This window comes from Thamnophis sirtalis, unplaced genomic scaffold (genome assembly GCF_051295495.1).
Source record: "Thamnophis sirtalis isolate CommonGarterSnake01/CBP01778 unplaced genomic scaffold, rThaSir2_p1.2 scaffold_3, whole genome shotgun sequence".
Lineage (NCBI taxonomy): Eukaryota > Metazoa > Chordata > Lepidosauria > Squamata > Natricidae > Thamnophis > Thamnophis sirtalis.
The window spans coordinates 29338857-29344856 of NW_028261383.1; positions in this window are offsets into that span (position 1 = coordinate 29338857).

Sequence of the window (6000 nt, forward strand, 5' to 3'; positions counted from 1 at the left end):
CCTACCTGATTCAGTTTTTTCAGTTACAAATTTTCACAATTTCAGTCACAAATTGACTTCTGTGGACCTTACTTTATACTTAAATGGTCAGTAGAAGGAGTGTGCATAAGCGCACCAACAGGTTTATCGTCCCTGTAATTATAGCACCAAAAAGCATCAACAGATATTGCTCAATTAGCTGAGAAAATAAAGCATCAAATGGAAGATGCTGAAAGAACATGTTTGCCAAAGCTGAACCAAGTGAACCGGAAAGAATTGAGAAATGGAATAAAGAAGGTCAATGAGGCTGTGCAAACCATTCAAACCACTACATTAGTTGAAACAAACCAGCTGATGTATGCAGCAGCCTTCAAAACCACCAAAGAATTGGGTTTGAAAATACAAAGGAACCAAAGAGGCAAGAAGGGGAAGCCTAAGTGGAAAATTCAGTTGGAATTGAAGATCATTTTTGGGGGGGAGACTTGAGCAACTTGAAAAACCTAAGGCAAGGTCAGCTAAAGAACAAACAGGTCAAAAGCAGCCTGGAAGCAAGATACGATTTGGAAAACAAGGAGATTGCGGTAGTAATTGAAGAGCTGAAGCAGAGGGTTGTTGCAGTTGCTGAAAAGATTAAAAGATATGAAAATCAAGTAACTCAGTTCAAGGAAAACTCACAGTTCAGAGCAAATTAGTACCAGTTTTATAAGAGCTTAGAAAGTGGAGATGGAATAACAACAAATGCAAAGCCGGATAAAGAGAAAGCTCTTAAATTCTGGAAGAACTTGTGGGAAAACAACAAGAAGTACAACAAAAATTCAAAATGGATCAAACAGGTTGAGGATTCTATGAAAGTGCATAAAATGGAAGATGTGAAACTAACAAAAGAAATGGTGCAAAGGCAGCCAAGAAAAGTGAAGAATTGGAGTGCACATGGACCAGTTGAGTTACATGGCTTCTGGCTAAAGGCACTTACAAGTGTGAATGAAAGATTGGCAGTCCAAATGAACCAGATCTTTAAAAAAAATGAAAATGATAAATGGATGAAAACTAGAAGGACATTTTTGATCCAAAAAGATAAAGAAAGAGGAAAGGACCCTGGAAACCATGGGCCAATCACCTGCTTGCCAACAACAGACAAGCTCCTTACTCACATCACTGCAAATCAAATTTAGGGATACTTGAAAAGAAATGACTTGCTTCCTATAAAACAGAAAGGATGCTGCAAAAATTCAGGAGGCACAAAGGATCAACTTCTGATTTACAAGCTAATCCTAAAGAATTCAAAGAAAAGACAAACCAACATGTTCATGGCCTGGGTTCAGTTCCCCACAGCTGGATCAAGAATGCCTGAAAATCTTTGGCATCAGCAGCAACACACAAAAATTTATGGAAACTTCAGTGACATTCTGGAAAACGAAGAAGACCTCCAAGGTCCCGTGCAACTCTGCTATTCTAAGATATTCCTTTTATTTAAACCAAAAGGAACAGGAAAGCCACAAAAGTGGCAAAAGTGTTAAAGGGTGGAAAGAAGGAGCGGAGAGGGTGGTAGCAATTCTGGAGTAAATGTAAGGAAGGGGAAGAAACAGTGGAGAGAAAATACATGAGAACTCCCTCTATTCTAAGGTATTCATTCAATCACTTTATTAGGAGTTAATGTTTAAATATTGTTAATAAATAAATAAAATAAATATGAATAAACAGGTTGCTGACTCTCCACAGTACCAAGATAATCATTTTGAAAGGAGGCAGAACCCCATCCAGGTAAGAGTCATCGTGGGACAATATTGACAGTGCCCAGTGTTGAGGCTGACACTTGTGGAAGAACTTAAAAGGATTTTTTTACAAAATCATCATGTTCCCCAGGAGCCGTTCCTCTAAAGGAAATTGGGAGAAGCAATAATGAATTTTCCTTTTCAAGGTGAGGAATCAGGGAATGGAAATCATTCCTATAAGAGACATTGGAGTAGGTAAACTCAATCACCAGAATCCTGGAAATGCTGACAATTACCTTTTCAGTTGATGGGTTGGAGATGTTGAGAATGAAAATTCATACAATCGAGCTACGATCCCAGACATTATTCCAGTAATCCAGTAGTCTCCTGGCTTGTAGTAATGGAACCATTCCTTTTCTTCTATTAACACCTTAAATGGGCATTTCACCAGCATACTGGCACAGGGTATTTGAGACAGAAACTGAAGCAGAAAAAGCTGTATATGCATCAGCAACCACATTGGACATAGACTGCAAGAGATCTTTCCTATAGTTCTTTCTTCAGCACAGTGTTAAATCTCAGAGTCTACAATTACAGGGAAGATGGTCCAGTTTGCCCCCAGATTTGGAAGTTTTATTTGCAATTTCAGGTTGCTACAGCATTTGCCCAGCTTTACCCCAACCTCTGATCTCATAACAGAAGGAGGCTGTTGCAAATCAGAGTATCAGGTGCTGTCTATCCCAGTCGTCGTCACATTGATTGGCAACTAATTGTGGTGGTGGAAATTCCAAAGGAAAATAAATAATACATGCTTATACAAATTAGAAGGGGAATTGGGAATGAGCATTGCCACAAAAGTGTGCAGTTGGAGAAAAGAGTTTTGTTTGACTCAGGAGAATAATCCTAATTTGAGAATCAAGAAAGGAACAATTTTGGGAAGTTTGATTGTTTTCTTAGTCTGAAAACCTATTCTTGACATTCTAAAGCTTCAAATATGGAGAAACAGTTCAATATTCTTAAACTAGGCAATGAGCCACTATATTTCCTTCTTATTCTGTCTGGTGTGGATGAGGCCATGTTTCTCAATGGTTAAGATCAGAGGTGGTATTCAGCTGGTTTAGACCGGTTTAGGCAAATGGTTAATGGTGACCTGTGGGTGGCCCCGCCACACCCATGCTACGCCCCCACCACGCCCCCTCCCTGCCCACAAACCGGCTCTATGCTGTCTTATTTAGCCACAATTTGTGTGTGAGGAAAGCACATGCATGGAACGTTGTGCAATGTGTGGAAGGTGCACATGCTCACAAAGCAAGTATGCACACACCTGGCGAACCATGGTAAATTTCTGTGAAACCCACTTGTGGATTCGATACTCCAGATAAGAAATATTGAATAATGTATTGGAGGCCTTTGTTAAATGTCATATCTTTCAGAATGTGGAAGATTACCGGTATTCATGGTTACAAAGAGGATCTGGTCAAAATTCCCTGGGACACTAATCTGTAAATTAGCTTGTTACTGACTTATGAAGTGGTGATATTTGCTTTCTCTTACATAGGTGATCTAATAGGGAGCCAAGAGATGATGCTATAGAATTACAATACCACAATGGCTGAAGGTGAAGGGCTAAACAAAATCTGAGGAGCTGAGCCCAGGGCCATTGCTACGTGATGCGCAGGTATGAGTTCTTCTGCTAAGTTTGCATCTGAGACCTTTCTCCATTGCACCCTCTAAAACTATTTAATGGAGTATAAGTTAATTAGTTACATATATTGGCTGGACAATCAGTTGCTTCAAGGATGAACATTAATCTGAAGCTCTGATTCCAAAGGTGTAGACTCCAAAGTATGGACTCCAAAGATACACGCCAGCTGTGGGTCCTGACAGAATCCATTGGTGATCCCTGTGCTATGAGACTTCCGCCAGGTTTGAAGACAGGTATCACCCAAAACTGATGGAAAACCATGCATGCCATGACAAAATCATACCCACAATTATTACTACAATGGACTCTGTACTTGGAAGGCCACCACCACCACCATTACAGTCTTGGTCAGCAAGGAAGACACGACAACTGAAAAAGCAACACTGAAAATGGTTTGTTGAAGGAGAAAGGCCATTTTCATGGGGTGACCAATAAAGAGAAGGGAGGTCAAGAAAGAAAGCAGGAATGAAACCAGGAGGATGTTGGTGAGTTTCCGATTGTTGGCTTTTTCTATGGGAGTTTCTCAATATTTAATGAAGATTCCCAGAAAAAAGGCCGTAGTTATGGTTATGGATAAAGGAATGACAAAGAGAGTCAGGATGATACCCAGAATTTCTTTATAAGACAAGAAAATTATAATTCTAGGAACATGTTTATTTTGCTTTTTATTGGGAATATGGAACATCTGGACACTTTTCACATTGGGCTGCATCTGAAAAACACAAGCAACCCACAAACCCCACAATTTTGTAATGTGGTATAGATGTAACCTTAAAGATTTATTTTGAAGGTTGTCTCATTGTCATGCTGCCTAGTCTTTTCTTTCTTTTTTAAAATATAATTTGTATTATGCATTTTTCTTTATTATACATCACGTTTCCATTTCTGCAATGACAGGCTATGGTCTGTATCAAGTCTCTTTTAACTATATATAGTATTATACACTATAATTATAACCATTATTCTCATAGTCATACAATGTAGTCTCTTTTAAATATACAGAATATTCAACATTATAGTTATAAAGATTAATCTCATAGTTATACCATAACACTCTATACACTTATCACTCTATATCTGAGATGGTAAATCTATGGCGTGCGTGACATAGGTGGCACGCAGAGCCATTTATGAGGGCACACAAAGCATTGCCCTGGCAGCTGCAGCACACCTGTGTGCTGGCCACCTGATTTTGGTCTTGATTTTCACCCTCCGGAGGCTTTAGGAAAGCTTTCTGATGCACCCAGAGGGAGAAAAACTGCACGAATCGGAAGTTTGGGAATGGACTTCCGGGTTGTCCATTTGTCTGTTTTTCACCCACAAGGCTTCAGGGAAGCCTCTTGAAGCCTCCGGAGGGAGAAAAACCACCCCATGTGTAAAATGGAAGTTTGGGGACAGATTTCTGGGTTGCCCATTGATCCGTTTTTCTCAGCCTTTTTCTTTTCAGGCTTCTTTTCACTTATATATAGGTCTTACACTTCTCTTTGGTCTTATCTCTTTCTATCCTTTCTGTCCTTTTGTTCTTGCACCTTCTCATTCTGCCTTCTCCTTTTCCCACCCTCACTCTTTCTTCTTGGTCTAAAGCTTTTCTTCTACTTGAAATTCATGCAATTTATACAAGGTATTGATTAATTAATTTTTTTGTCTTGCCAGGTAACCAGAATTCCTTCTGGTATCAGCCAATTGAACATCACATTATATTTAATCCTTTGTGCTGTCAATAATTGATACTGTCTCTTCTGCTCTTCTCTCCTCTCTAACTCTCCTAGGTATTTGTTTTAAGATCAGAATTTCTTTCCCTTTGTACTTCATAGGCTCATCTCTAGTTCTTTTGTATATTTCCTCCCTCAGCATTTCTTGATAAATCTCACATGCATCTCTTTTGGCAATGTTTGCCTTCTTGTATAGTTTGTATATTTTGGTTTCAATTGTAGTCATATGTCAAGGACTATCACTGCCTTCTTCCGCATGGCAACCTTGTGCTAGTCAACTCCTTCTCCTTTCTGGCAATTTTCCTGTCTGTTAGAGGCACCAAAATAATCCTGACAATGTAAGGTTTCCTGCTGCAGCAGGCGATTGGACTAGATGACCTCTGAGTAGACTTCTAGCCCTAAATTGCTGTGCTGTTTTTCTTTCTTTCTTTTTCCCTTCCCTCTGTGGGAAGCAATCAGTACTCCTCCCCCCCAATAAAATATTACTCCTAGAAAGGCTCGTTCCACATGCCAACCAGATAGATAATGAGATAATGAGTCTTTTAAAAATGCAAAGCCCATATTGCACAAACCCCTAAACTTCAAAAACATAGAACCATATAAGAATCCTACCTTTTATCCAGTTTGCTGATCAGTTGACTCAGAAACAAAGTGCTGAATGTCACTTTGCAAACTTCCTTTTGAGTTTTTTAATTTAAAGCAGGTTTCAATTTAAAGGTTGCAGAATTAAGACTTTTGTATTTCAACTCCCAGAATTCCATAGCCAGCAAAGCAACCTTGGCAACTTTAAGCCCACAATCTCACATACATACATACATACATACATACATACATACATACATACATACGATTTCAAAGTTAATAATTAAGTATTAATCATTAATAATCAATT